Raw genomic sequence first — 16,498 nt, forward strand, 5'->3', positions numbered from 1 at the left:
AGATCATTAACGAAGACCACAAAAAGCACACGGACCACAACACTGCCTTGGGTAACTCCAGCCTGAACAGGAAGAGGAAATGAGAGAATTCCATTCAGGGCCACACGTTGACTGCAACCAGAGAGGAAGTCTGCAAGCCATGTGTGGAGATTTCCATGGATACCATAGGAGGAGTGTTTGGTGAGCAGGGCGGGGGTGCCAGACCGTATCGAAGGCACGGGATATGTCAAGGGAGACAGCTCTAATTTCCCATTTGGCATTAAGGACCTCTGTCCATTGTTGAGACAGCAGAAGCAGCATGTCCAGTGTAGTGACCTGGTCTGAAATCAAATTGATGATCAGATACAAAGCCATTGGAGAAGAGGAAGGATTTTATGGCAGAAGCGATGATTGATTCCATGACCTTGCTGATTATTGGGAGCAGGCTGATTGGTCTGTAGTTGTAAGGATCTGTTTTTGCACCTTTTTATGTAAAGAGGTAATATTGGGTGATTTCCAAGAAAATGGTAGATGACCCTGAGCAAAAGAGAGGGTGAAGAGAACAGAGAGAGGGTGAGATAGAGCGGCAGAGCAAAATTTTAGGACCCGTGGGCTGATGCCGTCTGGTCAAGTTGCAGAATCAGAGTCGAGGTTTGACAGAAACTTCGCCACCTTGTCAGGAGAGAAGGACACAGAGTCCAGGAGCAGCTGGGTTTGACTGGGTAAAGTGGGTACAGAGAGAGACGGGTTTGGGACACAATATTTTGAGGCAAACACAGAGTGAGGCATTCAGCTTTGTCACGTGCGGTGTCAGCTGTGTAGCCGTTTGAGGTAAATGAAGGGATGGACGGGAAACAAACACCAGAAATGGATTTGACCAGATGCCACCAGGATTTGGAGGAGGGAGACAGGTTTGAGAGTTCAGTCTTGAGAGTCGAGAGATATTGTTTCCTAGCTCTCCTGAGGGTAGACACACACTTATTCTGAGCTTTGTGAAACGAATGGAGATTGTCTTCCATTTGATTTGCCTTCCAAGAGGCGAAGGCAAGTTGTTTCAGGGCAACTAACTCACCACAAGATTCCGTGTACTATGGACGGGATGAAGGGTACGACAACTGAAGATGAGATGGGATGAATCTGTGCATGAGAGAGAGCAGTTTACTTTGGAAGAATTCCCAGGAAGAGTTCATGTCAGAGACAGTAGAGATGGGAGACCAGTCCAGATGATTGATGGCTGCTTGAAGACCGTGCCTGTCGGCCTGAGTGAAATGCCAGTCTCTTCGACGCCGAGGAGGCTCTGAGAATGGCCAGATAGATATCCACTTTAACAAGCAAATGATCAGATGAACCGATTGGAGCAGAAGAAGAGCAGCAGACATTTACAGGGAAGATTGTCATAACCAAGTCTAGAAGACAAGATGCTCCATCGACTGAGATCCAGGTCGGGAAATTGACAGATTGTCACTCCCAGTTGGTCACAGAAGTCCTTTGTTGAGGTGCCGTGGCTGGTGAGAGAGGTACCCACACCCATCCAGCTGGCATGAAAACAGTTGAAGTGGCCACATATGAGGAAGAGAGAGTTGGGATGAGTGGATAGAAGTTGGTCCATGTTGTCAGACAGCGAAATGTAAATGGAGTCATCACTGTTTGGAGAACGGTACAAAACACATATGAACAAAAGCTGGGAGTGGAGGGGAAGCCGTAGCCAGAGGTACTCCTCGGTGTGTGGTGGAGAGAGCGTGCTGCAATGAGAGTGAGAAAGAGAGTTTTTGATAAAGATAGCAACCCCACCACCTGGACGAGGCTCAGGTCTATCGTACCGGAGGAGGGAGTAACCAGGAAGAGATATTAAAGAATCAAAGACATCTTGAAGGAGCAAAGTTTCTGTTAAGCAGATTAAGTCTGGTTTGTCAGAAGCAACCTGTATGTACAGATCAACCAGGTTGAATCAGGTGAATGCCCTGGATGTTTGAGGTCCATACCGTTAAGGAGGAGGGAGGGGGGAGCATCGGGTACAGGACAGGGGAGCGGAGGGGTAGGGTAAGATGAGGGGTGAGAGGGGGAGGTATGGAGAGCTGTTGATAGTGTGTCAGAGATTGCAGAAGAGCTAGGAGAAAGGGAAGGCTAAGGAGGACGAAAGGTTTGATGGTGATGGGATGAGGTGCAGTGAGGGGTTGTTTGAGGGGGAGGGGGCAGAGCAAAGTATAATGTTGGAGGCAGTGGAGGTATAAGATGGAAGGGAGAGGAAGTGGGGAGGAGGCAGCTTTGAGGAGTAGGGGGAGAGGGGAGAATTGGAGAAAAATGGTAGGGGGGGGGGGGTATTAGAAGGGGAGGGTGGGGGGAGGGGAGATTTGAACGGGAGGGGTGAGGGGGAGATTTGAAGGGAAGTGGTGAGGTGGTGAGGTGGAGATTTGAAGGGGATGGGTGAGGGGGGAGATTAGAAGGGGAGGTGCAATGGGGGAGATTTTCAGGGGAGGGGCAGGGGGGAGTTTAGGAGGGGAGGGGCGACTAGGGAAAATTGAAAGGGGGGTGAGTTTAGGAGGGGAGGGGTCAGGGGGGAGTTTAGGAGGGGAGGGGGGTAGGGGGAGGGGGGAGTTTAGAAAGTGGACGATTAATGACAAACGAACATTTATTAAAAACTGGGTTTTTTGTGATTTTCAAGTCAGAGATCCGTTTGAAAACGAGAGAGGAGTGGAATGAAGGTGAGTTTAGAGAATGTAGAAAGGAAGAACTGTAGGAGATTTAATTTTTTTTTGAAATGGAATGATTTCATGAGGAAATTTTAAAAAGCATTTTAAGTAGGAAGAATTTCTTTTTCCCACCAGGTCGTTTCGTTCAGTCTGTTGAACATTGTTTATTTGAAAGATCTCACTACGCTGTACCATTGCCCAGGAGCGAATGTTCAACATAGTGAGCATGGAACCAGGACTGAGTAGGGAGTAGGATCATACAGGTGGGAGGGTGGGAATGGGTGTCTTGCACCAACTTTAAAATGTGCACCCTTTCAAAACTTTCCAAACACTTTCGTACATGTCGTTAACCTTTGACTTAAATAAGTGCTTATCAGTAAAACAACAAAAGACGTGAGAGAGGCAAACTGATAACTGTGTGAGCTGATAAGTGGGGGTTCATAGGTCAAACAGGGTTCACCATGGACCTTCCAATGTGCTCATCGCTGTTTACAGATTGTGATATAAAAATGAGTTTAATTCCTATCGGTTATGGATAGTCCGTGGTTGGCAAGATAGCTCAGAGGTCGTGGGGTTGTGCACTTACCTTTAAGTTGTGTTGTCTGGGTACGATTCCCGACCAATCGTACCCCACCAGTCTCCCTGATGCATCTCAGGTATCACAAAGTGCACCGTCCCTTGGATGGACTTTAAGCTGGGCATCCCGTCTATTAGCATCGATGGCTGGTGGTTGGCCAAAGCTAGGCCATTGTGTGCCAGCACCCTCAAACATTGGCCAGGAAGCAACTTTGACAGTTCCCTGAAGGGGTATGAGATTAATCCATTGCAAACTGGACAGTCAGTCCACACGTTAATTTTTATTGTGATTTGTGGCAAATATTTACTTGTTTCATGTGTCTGAGATTTGAAATGTTCAAACAATTCAAACAAAAAACAGCATTTTGTTCAATCCACCACTTTTGCCAACATATAGTTTCCCAAAAAATTCTCATATATGGTATTTATCTTCACGAGCAGAAGCCCGTGGAATTTCCACGGTAAAAGACCTTGCACGAGAGAATGCCATGTAATTATTTGGGTGGTGTATAGGCAACCGACCACTCCCAAAAATAAAATGTCTGACTTCACATGGCACCAAAATGATGACCATGTGATTTTTCAGGTTACAACTGTGGGTGCAGTCAGGACCCATGGAACCTCCACAGTAAAATCCCTTGATCAAGATAATGTCACATAGTTATTTGGGCAGTGTATAGGCAACAAACCACTGCCTCCATAGCTCCCAAAAATAAAAACTTACCCAGGGTTGAAGGTTGAAGCAAACACATGTGTACTTGCTTATGTGCTCATATAAAACATTGTGGTTACTCGGATAGAGTTCAATAGCACTGTGGCCCAAAGGCTTACAGCAGAGGCCTGAAGCCTAAAGACTTAAGCCTAAGGCCTATATGTACTGTGGCCTTCACAAAGCCCGTGATGCCTATCAGTTCCAACCTTTTGATATTTGATGATCCTTTTAACAGTCACTTTACACTGAACAGAAAACTAATAGGGAGGGCATGGCGATTGTGAAAATGATAGCTCCGAAAATATATATGGCTTCGCGTAGCACCAAAATGGAGCCCCGCCCGTAGGAAGGGCACCGTTGCAAGTTTCCGTGATCAGACCAGAGCAGCATACGGGAACATAGCTTGGTTTAAAAGATGAACAGTGTGATTGTGATTGGGAAACACATTTAATGCGCAATTAAAACATTCGTACTCATGAATCCTCATCGAACAGGAAATGACATACAGAAATCCTGTATTATACTAGATCTATAAAATCTGGTTGCCACACAACAGTTAATATTCGTGCCAAACCGTAAAACGAAAGACAACATTAATTGTGCCAAAAGGCAGAGCAAGGTTATGACATTGTGTGAAAAAATCGAGTTGCTAGATACGTTGGCAAGAGGTGAAAGTGTGGCATCTGTGAGCCGCCATTACGGGATCAATGAATCGACTGCGCAGTAAACGTGAGTCAAATACCTGTGCAAGGGTTCTCGTGAGCAAAGCACAAAAGTGTCATTCCGGTCCCATGATTCTGGGAATGAAAGGATTGAAAAAGCGCCTCATGTTTGGATCAAGGAATAAACAGACAAAAGTGCCTTTGGGTGGACTGGTGAAACGGGACTCGGGAGAAACCATTGCGGATTTACCCCTTTTAGTGGATGGTGATACAGGAGAAACCATTGCGGATTTACCCCTTTTAGTAGATTGGTGCTACAGGAGAAACCATTGCGGATTTACCCCTTTTAGTAGATTGGGGATACAGGAGAAACCATTGCGGATTTACCCCTTTTAGTAGATTGGTGATACAGGACAAACCATTGTGGATTTACCCCTTTTAGTAGATTGGGGATACAGGACAAACCATTGCGGATTTACCCCTTTTAGTGGATTGGTGATACAGGAGAAACCATTGCGGATTTACCCCTTTTAGTAGATTGGTGATACAGGACAAACCATTGTGGATTTACCCCTTTTAGTAGATTGGGGATACAGGAGAAACCATTGCGGATTTACCCCTTTTAGTAGATTGGTGATACAGGACAAACCATTGCGGATTTACCCCTTTTAGTGGATTGGTGATACAGGAGAAACCATTGCGGATTTACCCCTTTTAGTAGATTGGTGCTACAGGAGAAACCATTGCGGATTTACCCCTTTTAGTAGATTGGTGATACAGGACAAACCATTGCGGATTTACCCCTTTTAGTGGATTGGTGATACAGGAGAAACCATTGCGGATTTACCCCTTTTAGTAGATTGGTGATACAGGAGAAACCATTGCGGATTTACCCCTTTTAGTAGATTGGTGATACAGGACAAACCATTGCGGATTTACCCCTTTTAGTAGATTGGGGATACAGGACAAACCATTGCGGATTTACCCCTTTTAGTAGATTGGGGATACAGGACCAACCATTGCGGGTTTACACCTTTTAGTAGATTGGTGATACAGGACAAACCATTGCGGATTTACCCCTTTTAGTAGATTGGTGATACAGGTGAAACCATTGCGAATTTACCCCTTTTAGTAGATTGGTGATACAGGTGAAACCATTGCGGATTTACACCTTTGAGTGGATTGGTGATACAGGAGAAACCATTGCGGATTTACACCTTTGAGTGGATTGGTGATACGGGAAAAACCATTGCGGATTTACCCCTTTGAGTGGATTGGTGATACGGGAAAAACCATTGCGGATTTACCCCTTTTGGTAGATTGGTGATACAGGAGAAACCATTGCGGTTTTACCCCTTTTAGTAGATTGGTGATACAGGAGAAACCATTGCGGTTTTACCCCTTTGAGTGGATTGGTGATACAGGAGAAACCATTGCGGATTTACCCCTTTTAGTAGATTGGTGATACAGGACAAACCATTGCGGATTTACCCCTTTTAGTAGATTGGTGATACAGGACAAACCATTGCGGATTTACACCTTTTAGTAGATTGGGGATACAGGACAAACCATTGCAGATTTACACCTTTTAATGGATTGGTGATACAAGAGAAACCATTGCGGGTTTACACCTTTTAGTAGATTGGTGATACAGGACAAACCATTGCGGATTTACACCTTTTAGTAGATTGGTGATACAGGTGAAACCATTGCGGATTTACACCTTTTAGTAGATTGGTGATACAGGTGAAACCATTGCGGATTTACACCTTTTAGTAGATTGGTGATACAGGTGAAACCATTGCGGATTTACACCTTTGAGTGGATTGGTGATACAGGAGAAACCATTGCGGATTTACCCCTTTGAGTGGATTGGTGATACGGGAAAAACCATTGCGGATTTACCCCTTTTAGTGGATTGGTGATACAGGAGAAACCATTGCGGATTTACCCCTCTGAGTGGATTGGTGATACAGGAGAAACCATTGCGGATTTACCCCTTTTAGTAGATTGGTGATACAGGAGAAACCATTGCGGATTTACCCCTTTTAGTAGATTGGTGATACAGGAGAAACCATTGCTGATTTACCCCTTTTAGTGGATTGGTGATACAGGAGAAACCATTGCGGATTTACCCCTTTTAGTGGATTGGTGATACAGGAGAAACCATTGCGGATTTACCCCCTTTGAGTGGATTGGTGATACAGGAGAAACCATTGCGGATTTACCCCTTTGAGTGGATTGGTGATACAGGAGAAACCATTGCGGATTTACCCCTTTGAGTGGATTGGTGATACAGGAGAAACCATTGCGGATTTGCCCCTTTTAGTGGATTGGTGATACGGGAGAAACCATTGCGGATTTACCACTTTTAGTGGATTGGTGATATGGGAAAAAAACATTGCGGATTTACCCCTTTTAGTGGATTGGTGATAAGGGAGAAACCATTGCGGATTTACCCCTTTTATTTTGGTGATACGGGAGAAACAATTGCGGATTTACCCCTTTTAGTAGATTGGTGATACGGGAGAAACCATTGCGGATTTACCCCTTTTAGTTTGGTGATACGAGAGAAACCATTGCGGATTTACCCCTTTTAGTAAATTGGTGATACGGGAGAAACCATTGCGGATTTTCCCCTTTTAGAAGATTGGTGATATGGGAGAAACCATTGCGGATTTACCCCTTTTAGTAGATTGATTGATGCAGGAGAAACCATTGCGGATTTACCCCTTTGAGTGGATTGGTGATACAGGAGAAACCATTGCGGATTTACCCCTTTTAGTGGATTGGTGATACAGGAGAAACCATTGCGGATTTAGCCCTTTTAGTGGATTGGTGATACAGGAGAAATCATTGCGGATTTACCCCTTTTAGTAGATTGGTGATACAGGAGAAATCATTGCGGATTTACCCCTTTTAGTAGATTGGTGATACAGGAGAAATAATTGCGGATTTACCCCTTTTAGTGGATTTGTGATACAGGAGAAACCATTGCGGATTTACCCCTTTTAGTAGATTGGTGATATGGGAGAAACCATTGCGGATTTACCCCTTTTAGTAGATTGGTTGATGCAGGAGAAACCATTGCGGATTTACCCCTTTGAGTGGATTGGTGATACAGGAGAAACCATTGCGGATTTACCCCTTTTAGTGGATTGGTGATACAGGAGAAACCATTGCGGATTTACCCCTTTTAGTGGATTTGTGATACAGGAGAAACCAATGCGGATTTACCCCTTTTAGTAGATTGGTGATACAGGAGAAACCATTGCGGATTTACCCCTTTTAGTGGATTGGTGATACAGGAGAAACCATTGCGGATTTACCCCTTTTAGTGGATTTGTGATACAGGAGAAACCATTGCGGATTTACCCCTTTGAGTGGATTGGTGATACAAGAGAAACCATTGCGGATTTACCCCTTTTAGTGGATTGGTGATACAGGAGAAACCATTGCGGATTTACCCCTTTTAGTGGATTTGTGATACAGGAGAAACCATTGCGGATTTACCCCTTTGAGTGGATTTGTGATACAGGAGAAACCATTGCGGATTTACCCCTTTTTAGTGGATTTGTGATACAGGAGAAACCATTGCGGATTTACCCCTTTGAGTGGATTTGTGATACAGGAGAAACCATTGCGGATTTACCCCTTTGAGTGGATTGGTGATACAGGAGAAACCATTGCGGATTTACCCCTTTTAGTGGATTGGTGATACGGGAGAAACCATTGCGGATTTCCCCCTTTTAGTGGATTGGTGATATGGGAAAAAACCATTGCGGATTTACCCCTTTTAGTAGATTGGTGATACGGGAGAAACCATTGCGGATTTACCCCTTTTACTGGATTGGTGATACGGGAGAAACCATTGCGGATTTACCCCTTTTAGTGGATTGGTGATACGGGAGAAACCATTGCGGATTTACCCCTTTTAGTAGATTGGTGATACAGGACAAACCATTGCGGATTTACACCTTTTAGTAGATTGGCGATACGGGAGAAATCATTGCGGATTTACCCCTTTTAGTAGATTGGTGATACAGGACAAACCATTGCGGATTTACACCTTTTAGTAGATTTGTGATACGGGAGAAACCATTGCGGATTTACCCCTTTTAGTAGATTGGTGATACAGGACAAACCATTGCGGATTTACACCTTTTAGTAGATTGGTGATACGGGAGAAACCATTGCGGATTTACCCCTTTTAGTAGATTGGTGATACAGGACAAACCATTGCGGATTTACACCTTTTAGTGGATTTGTGATACAGGAGAAACCATTGCGGATTTACCCCTTTTAGTAGATTGGTGATACAGGACAAACCATTGCGGATTTACACCTTTTAGTAGATTGGTGATACAGGAGAAACCATTGCGGATTTACACCTTTTAGTAGATTGGTGATACAGGAGAAACCATTGCGGATTTACACCTTTTAGTTGATTGGGGATACAGGACAAACCATTGCGGATTTACACCTTTTAGTAGATTGGTGATACAGGACAAACCATTGCGGATTTACACCTTTTAGTGGATTGGTGATACAGGAGAAACCATTGCGGATTTACCCCTTTTAGAAGATTGGTGATACAGGACAAACCATTGCGGATTTACACCTTTTAGTAGATTGGTGATACAGGTGAAACCATTGCGGATTTACCCCTTTTAGTAGATTGTTGATATGGGAGAAACCATTGCGGATTTACCCCTTTGAGTGGATTGGTGATACAGGAGAAACCATTGCGGATTTACCCCTTTGAGTGGATTGGTGATATGGGAAAAACCATTGCGGATTTACCCCTTTTAGTGGATTTGTGATACAGGAGAAACCATTGCGGATTTTACCCCTTTTAGTAGATTGGTGATACAGGAGAAACCATTGCGGATTTACCCCTTTGAGTGGATTGGTGATACAGGAGAAACCATTGTGGACTTACCCCTTTTAGTAGATTGGTGATACAGGAGAAACCATTGCGGATTTACACCTTTTAGTAGATTGGTGATACAGGAGAAACCATTGCGGATTTACCCCTTTTAGTGGATTGGTGATACAGGAGAAACCATTGCGGATTTACCCCTTTTAGAAGATTGGTGATACAGGAGAAACCATTGCGGATTTACACCTTTTAGTGGATTGGTGATACAGGAGAAACCATTAGGGATTTACCCCTTTTAGTGGATTGGTGATACAGGAGAAACCATTGTGGATTTACCCCTTTTAGTGGATTGGTGATACAGGACAAACCATTGCGGATTTACACCTTTTAGTAGATTGGTGATACAGGACAAACCATTGCGGATTTACCCCTTTTAGTAGATTGGGGATACAGGACAAACCATTGCGGATTTACCCCTTTTAGTGGATTGGTGATACAGGAGAAACCATTGCGGATTTACCGCTTTTAGTAGATTGGTGATACAGGAGAAACCATTGCGGATTTACCCCTTTTAGTAGATTGGTGATACAGGACAAACCATTGCGGATTTACCCCTTTTAGTAGATTGGGGATACAGGACAAACCATTGCGGATTTACACCTTTTAGTAGATTGGTGATACAGGACAAACCATTGCGGATTTACCCCTTTTAGTAGATTGGTGATACAGGACAAACCATTGCGGATTTACACCTTTTAGTAGATTGGGGATACAGGACAAACCATTGCGGATTTACACCTTTTAGTGGATTTGTGATACAGGAGAAACCATTGCGGATTTACCCCTTTTAGTAGATTGGTGATACAGGACAAACCATTGCGGATTTACACCTTTTAGTAGATTGGTGATACAGGAGAAACCATTGCGGATTTACACCTTTTAGTTGATTGGGGATACAGGACAAACCATTGCGGATTTACACCTTTTAGTAGATTGGTGATACAGGACAAACCATTGCGGATTTACACCTTTTAGTGGATTGGTGATACAGGAGAAACCATTGCGGATTTACCCCTTTTAGAAGATTGGTGATACAGGACAAACCATTGCGGATTTACACCTTTTAGTAGATTGGTGATACAGGTGAAACCATTGCGGATTTACCCCTTTTAGTAGATTGTTGATATGGGAGAAACCATTGCGGATTTACCCCTTTGAGTGGATTGGTGATACAGGAGAAACCATTGCGGATTTACCCCTTTGAGTGGATTGGTGATATGGGAAAAACCATTGCGGATTTACCCCTTTTAGTGGATTTGTGATACAGGAGAAACCATTGCGGATTTTACCCCTTTTAGTAGATTGGTGATACAGGAGAAACCATTGCGGATTTACCCCTTTGAGTGGATTGGTGATACAGGAGAAACCATTGTGGACTTACCCCTTTTAGTAGATTGGTGATACAGGAGAAACCATTGCGGATTTACACCTTTTAGTAGATTGGTGATACAGGAGAAACCATTGCGGATTTACCCCTTTTAGTGGATTGGTGATACAGGAGAAACCATTGCGGATTTACCCCTTTTAGAAGATTGGTGATACAGGAGAAACCATTGCGGATTTACACCTTTTAGTGGATTGGTGATACAGGAGAAACCATTAGGGATTTACCCCTTTTAGTGGATTGGTGATACAGGAGAAACCATTGTGGATTTACCCCTTTTAGTGGATTGGTGATACAGGACAAACCATTGCGGATTTACACCTTTTAGTAGATTGGTGATACAGGACAAACCATTGCGGATTTACCCCTTTTAGTAGATTGGGGATACAGGACAAACCATTGCGGATTTACCCCTTTTAGTGGATTGGTGATACAGGAGAAACCATTGCGGATTTACCGCTTTTAGTAGATTGGTGATACAGGAGAAACCATTGCGGATTTACCCCTTTTAGTAGATTGGTGATACAGGACAAACCATTGCGGATTTACCCCTTTTAGTAGATTGGGGATACAGGACAAACCATTGCGGATTTACACCTTTTAGTAGATTGGTGATACAGGACAAACCATTGCGGATTTACCCCTTTTAGTAGATTGGTGATACAGGACAAACCATTGCGGATTTACACCTTTTAGTAGATTGGGGATACAGGACAAACCATTGCGGATTTACACCTTTTAGTGGATTTGTGATACAGGAGAAACCATTGCGGATTTACCCCTTTTAGTAGATTGGTGATACAGGACAAACCATTGCGGATTTACACCTTTTAGTAGATTGGTGATACAGGAGAAACCATTGCGGATTTACACCTTTTAGTAGATTGGTGATACAGGAGAAACCATTGCGGATTTACACCTTTTAGTTGATTGGGGATACAGGACAAACCATTGCGGATTTACACCTTTTAGTAGATTGGTGATACAGGACAAACCATTGCGGATTTACACCTTTTAGTGGATTGGTGATACAGGAGAAACCATTGCGGATTTACCCCTTTTAGAAGATTGGTGATACAGGACAAACCATTGCGGATTTACACCTTTTAGTAGATTGGTGATACAGGTGAAACCATTGCGGATTTACCCCTTTTAGTAGATTGTTGATATGGGAGAAACCATTGCGGATTTACCCCTTTGAGTGGATTGGTGATACAGGAGAAACCATTGCGGATTTACCCCTTTGAGTGGATTGGTGATATGGGAAAAACCATTGCGGATTTACCCCTTTTAGTGGATTTGTGATACAGGAGAAACCATTGCGGATTTTACCCCTTTTAGTAGATTGGTGATACAGGAGAAACCATTGCGGATTTACCCCTTTGAGTGGATTGGTGATACAGGAGAAACCATTGCGGACTTACCCCTTTTAGTAGATTGGTGATACAGGAGAAACCATTGCGGATTTACACCTTTTAGTAGATTGGTGATACAGGAGAAACCATTGCGGATTTACCCCTTTTAGTGGATTGGTGATACAGGAGAAACCATTGCGGATTTACCCCTTTTAGAAGATTGGTGATACAGGAGAAACCATTGCGGATTTACACCTTTTAGTGGATTGGTGATACAGGAGAAACCATTAGGGATTTACCCCTTTTAGTGGATTGGTGATACAGGAGAAACCATTGTGGATTTACCCCTTTTAGTGGATTGGTGATACAGGACAAACCATTGCGGATTTACACCTTTTAGTAGATTGGTGATACAGGACAAACCATTGCGGATTTACCCCTTTTAGTAGATTGGGGATACAGGAGAAACCATTGCGGATTTACCGCTTTTAGTAGATTGGTGATACAGGAGAAACCATTGCGGATTTACCCCTTTTAGTAGATTGGTGATACAGGAGAAACCATTGCGGATTTACCGCTTTTAGTAGATTGGTGATACAGGAGAAACCATTGCGGATTTACCCCTTTTAGTAGATTGGTGATACAGGACAAACCATTGCGGATTTACCCCTTTTAGTAGATTGGGGATACAGGACAAACCATTGCGGATTTACACCTTTTAGTAGATTGGTGATACAGGACAAACCATTGCGGATTTACCCCTTTTAGTAGATTGGTGATACAGGACAAACCATTGCGGATTTACACCTTTTAGTAGATTGGGGATACAGGACAAACCATTGCGGATTTACACCTTTTAGTAGATTGGTGATACAGGACAAACCATTGCGGATTTACACCTTTTAGTAGATTGGGGATACAGGACAAACCATTGCGGATTTACACCTTTTAGTAGATTGGGGATACAGGACAAACCATTGCGGATTTACACCTTTTAGTAGATTGGTGATACAGGAGAAACCATTGCGGATTTACACCTTTTAGTAGATTGGTGATACAGGACAAACCATTGCGGATTTACACCTTTTAGCAGATTGGGGATACAGGTGAAACCATTGCGGATTTACCCCTTTTAGTAGATTGGTGATACAGGTGAAACCATTGCGGATTTACACCTTTGAGTGGATTGGTGATACAGGAGAAACCATTGCGGATTTACCCCTTTGAGTGGATTGGTGATACGGGAAAAACCATTGCGGATTTACCCCTTTTAGTGGATTGGTGATACAGGAGAAACCATTGCGGATTTACCCCTTTTAGTAGATTGGTGATACAGGAGAAACCATTGCGGATTTACCCCTTTTAGTGGATTGGTGATGCAGGAGAAACCATTGCGGATTTACACCTTTTAGTAGATTGGTGATACAGGACAAACCATTGCGGACTTACACCTTTTAGTAGATTGGTGATACAGGACAAACCATTGCGGATTTACACCTTTTAGTAGATGGTGATACAGGAGAAACCATTGCGGATTTACACCTTTTAGTAGATTGGGGATACAGGACAAACCATTGCAGATTTACACCTTTTAGTGGATTGGTGATACAGGAGAAACCATTGCGGATTTACCCCTTTGAGTGGATTGGTGATACAGGAGAAACCATTGCGGATTTACCCCTTTGAGTGGATTGGTGATACGGGAAAAACCATTGCGGATTTACCCCTTTTAGTGGATTGGTGATACAGGAGAAACCATTGCGGATTTACCCCTCTGAGTGGATTGGTGATACAGGAGAAACCATTGCGGATTTACCCCTTTTAGTAGATTGGTGATACAGGAGAAACCATTGCGGATTTACCCCTTTTAGTAGATTGGTGATACAGGAGAAACCATTGCTGATTTACCCCTTTTAGTGGATTGGTGATACAGGAGAAACCATTGCGGATTTACCCCTTTTAGTGGATTGGTGATACAGGAGAAACCATTGCGGATTTACCCCCTTTGAGTGGATTGGTGATACAGGAGAAACCATTGCGGATTTACCCCTTTGAGTGGATTGGTGATACAGGAGAAACCATTGCGGATTTACCCCTTTGAGTGGATTGGTGATACAGGAGAAACCATTGCGGATTTGCCCCTTTTAGTGGATTGGTGATACGGGAGAAACCATTGCGGATTTACCACTTTTAGTGGATTGGTGATATGGGAAAAAAACATTGCGGATTTACCCCTTTTAGTGGATTGGTGATAAGGGAGAAACCATTGCGGATTTACCCCTTTTATTTTGGTGATACGGGAGAAACAATTGCGGATTTACCCCTTTTAGTAGATTGGTGATACGGGAGAAACCATTGCGGATTTACCCCTTTTAGTTTGGTGATACGAGAGAAACCATTGCGGATTTACCCCTTTTAGTAAATTGGTGATACGGGAGAAACCATTGCGGATTTTCCCCTTTTAGAAGATTGGTGATATGGGAGAAACCATTGCGGATTTACCCCTTTTAGTAGATTGATTGATGCAGGAGAAACCATTGCGGATTTACCCCTTTGAGTGGATTGGTGATACAGGAGAAACCATTGCGGATTTACCCCTTTTAGTGGATTGGTGATACAGGAGAAACCATTGCGGATTTAGCCCTTTTAGTGGATTGGTGATACAGGAGAAATCATTGCGGATTTACCCCTTTTAGTAGATTGGTGATACAGGAGAAATCATTGCGGATTTACCCCTTTTAGTAGATTGGTGATACAGGAGAAATAATTGCGGATTTACCCCTTTTAGTGGATTTGTGATACAGGAGAAACCATTGCGGATTTACCCCTTTTAGTAGATTGGTGATATGGGAGAAACCATTGCGGATTTACCCCTTTTAGTAGATTGGTTGATGCAGGAGAAACCATTGCGGATTTACCCCTTTGAGTGGATTGGTGATACAGGAGAAACCATTGCGGATTTACCCCTTTTAGTGGATTGGTGATACAGGAGAAACCATTGCGGATTTACCCCTTTTAGTGGATTTGTGATACAGGAGAAACCAATGCGGATTTACCCCTTTTAGTAGATTGGTGATACAGGAGAAACCATTGCGGATTTACCCCTTTTAGTGGATTGGTGATACAGGAGAAACCATTGCGGATTTACCCCTTTTAGTGGATTTGTGATACAGGAGAAACCATTGCGGATTTACCCCTTTGAGTGGATTGGTGATACAAGAGAAACCATTGCGGATTTACCCCTTTTAGTGGATTGGTGATACAGGAGAAACCATTGCGGATTTACCCCTTTTAGTGGATTTGTGATACAGGAGAAACCATTGCGGATTTACCCCTTTGAGTGGATTTGTGATACAGGAGAAACCATTGCGGATTTACCCCTTTTTAGTGGATTTGTGATACAGGAGAAACCATTGCGGATTTAACCCCTTTGAGTGGATTGGTGATACAGGAGAAACCATTGCGGATTTACCCCTTTGAGTGGATTTGTGATACAGGAGAAACCATTGCGGATTTACCCCTTTGAGTGGATTGGTGATACAGGAGAAACCATTGCGGATTTACCCCTTTTAGTGGATTGGTGATACGGGAGAAACCATTGCGGATTTCCCCCTTTTAGTGGATTGGTGATATGGGAAAAAACCATTGCGGATTTACCCCTTTTAGTAGATTGGTGATACGGGAGAAACCATTGCGGATTTACCCCTTTTACTGGATTGGTGATACGGGAGAAACCATTGCGGATTTACCCCTTTTAGTGGATTGGTGATACGGGAGAAACCATTGCGGATTTACCCCTTTTAGTAGATTGGTGATACAGGACAAACCATTGCGGATTTACACCTTTTAGTAGATTTGTGATACGGGAGAAACCATTGCGGATTTACCCCTTTTAGTAGATTGGTGATACAGGACAAACCATTGCGGATTTACACCTTTTAGTAGATTGGTGATACGGGAGAAACCATTGCGGATTTACCCCTTTTAGTAGATTGGTGATACAGGACAAACCATTGCGGATTTACACCTTTTAGTGGATTTGTGATACAGGAGAAACCATTGCGGATTTACCCCTTTTAGAAGATTGGTGATACAGGACAAACCATTGCGGATTTACACCTTTTAGTAGATTGGTGATACAGGAGAAACCATTGCGGATTTACACCTTTTAGTAGATTGGTGATACAGGAGAAACCAT

At 43.2% G+C, this 16,498-nt stretch overlaps 1 protein-coding gene and 1 long non-coding RNA gene across 3 annotated transcripts in view; both read right to left on the reverse strand.

Moving 5' to 3' along the window:
* Positions 1-4,779, reverse strand: part of LOC137426072 (uncharacterized) — a 36,460-nt gene extending 31,681 nt beyond the window's left edge. Inside the window, exon 1 of one of the 2 annotated variants that reach the window (XR_010984183.1) lies at positions 4,700-4,779. This is a non-coding gene — a long non-coding RNA (uncharacterized LOC137426072). Of the gene's footprint in view, positions 1-3,255; positions 3,341-4,699 lie in introns of those variants that run through there. The other variant, XR_010984184.1, reaches the window with a different exon arrangement.
* The window catches only part of LOC144891699 (uncharacterized), a 1,187,956-nt gene that overhangs the window by 584,686 nt on the left and 586,772 nt on the right, over positions 1-16,498 (reverse strand). The window lies entirely within an intron of this gene.

This window comes from Myxine glutinosa, chromosome 4 (genome assembly GCF_964187855.1).
Source record: "Myxine glutinosa chromosome 4, kmMyxGlut1.1, whole genome shotgun sequence".
Classification (NCBI taxonomy): Eukaryota; Metazoa; Chordata; class Myxini; order Myxiniformes; family Myxinidae; genus Myxine; species Myxine glutinosa.